We start from the raw sequence: 1,272 nt of genomic DNA on the forward strand, positions 1-1,272 counted from the left end.
TTTCGCTCGCAGCTACTCAGGGAATCCCGGTTGGTTTCTTTTCCTCCCCTTATTAATATGCTTAAATTCAGGGGGTTGTCACACATGAACTGAGGCTTATGTACCTTGCGGTTGTTATCGTCACATCTGGCTTGCGACTACTTTGTTTCAATGTCCAATATGTACCGTTGGACTCGGTTAACGGGCTGTTAGCCCGCGTGTGGTTTAACTCACTGATACCTTCCATTGCCCATACGCTAGTTTGTTTGTGTTCCTTTGGTCAACTTCCATACTTGAATCATTTGTGCTACCGCTGCTGCTTCGACGCTACTTTGACATCTTCGCTTCTATTTAAATAAATAAATAAGCTGAAGCTAGACATCAGTAAACACCACCACAGACACCACAAGCACGCCTTCTCCTCGTACTTCCGCCTCACGCGGGAACACGGACGCTCTAAATACTTCGAATTCCAATGCCAGTATATTGTAAACCACGGGTTCTTTAATGCTAGCGGGTCGTCGCGACCCTAGTTAACATCATGGTGCACGTCTCGTGACGGGTGTCACGGCGTAGTTAAATGTATGCGATACATTTCTCAAATATAAGCGCTCAGTCATCTGTACATCATGGTAGGTTCCCACGACGTGCAATATGCGTTCAACTTATCAATGTTCATGTGTCCTGCAGTTCACATTATGACGCGCAGTTAGCTGCGGTCTTCATCGATCCATGAGCCGAGTGATCCACTGCCGAGGGTGACTAACTTGCGTAAGCCGCCGCTGTGCGCGTATACCCGTTCCCCGTAGGGAGGAGCAAGCCGCCGCTTAGAGACGAAGCATAAAGTGTCCTCATTCCACATAGGGCAAGCTGGATGAATCCATTTTACCCAGGACGGCCGAAGCGGCGTGGACCAGGGGAGAACTGAACCTTATACTTCACACCACAGTAAGTCTACGTGTCCTCTTCCACATAGGGCAAGCTAGAACTAACTATCTTACCCAGGACTGCCGAAGCAGCGTGGACCAGGGGAGGAACACACTTTTCATGGAAACGTAAGGCATCCATGACTGCCATAACGTAAGCCGCCGCTGTGCGCGTATACCCGTTCCCCGTAGGGAGGAGCAAGCCGCCGCTTAGAGACGAAGCATAAAGTGTCCTCATTCCACATAGGGCAAGCTGGATGAATCCATTTTACCCAGGACGGCCGAAGCGGCGTGGACCAGGGGAGAACTGAACCTTATACTTCACACCACAGTAAGTCTACGTGTCCTCTTCCACATAGGGCAAGCT

At 49.8% G+C, this 1,272-nt stretch overlaps 2 non-coding genes across 2 annotated transcripts in view; both read right to left on the bottom strand.

Moving 5' to 3' along the window:
- Nucleotides 1–98, bottom strand: part of LOC131291951 (large subunit ribosomal RNA) — a 4,084-nt gene extending 3,986 nt beyond the window's left edge. The window contains exon 1 of the ribosomal RNA XR_009189683.1: nt 1–98. This exon is cut by the window's left edge and continues 3,986 nt beyond it. This is a non-coding gene — a ribosomal RNA (large subunit ribosomal RNA).
- Nucleotides 99–585: 487 nt separating this feature from the next.
- Nucleotides 586–740, bottom strand: LOC131291955 (5.8S ribosomal RNA). The gene has a single exon (XR_009189686.1). It is a non-coding gene; the product is annotated as a 5.8S ribosomal RNA (ribosomal RNA).
- Between the last annotated feature and the right edge of the window lie 532 nt (nt 741–1,272).

The sequence above is a fragment of the Anopheles ziemanni genome (genome assembly GCF_943734765.1).
Source record: "Anopheles ziemanni chromosome X unlocalized genomic scaffold, idAnoZiCoDA_A2_x.2 X_unloc_20, whole genome shotgun sequence".
NCBI classification, from domain to species: Eukaryota; Metazoa; Arthropoda; class Insecta; order Diptera; family Culicidae; genus Anopheles; species Anopheles ziemanni.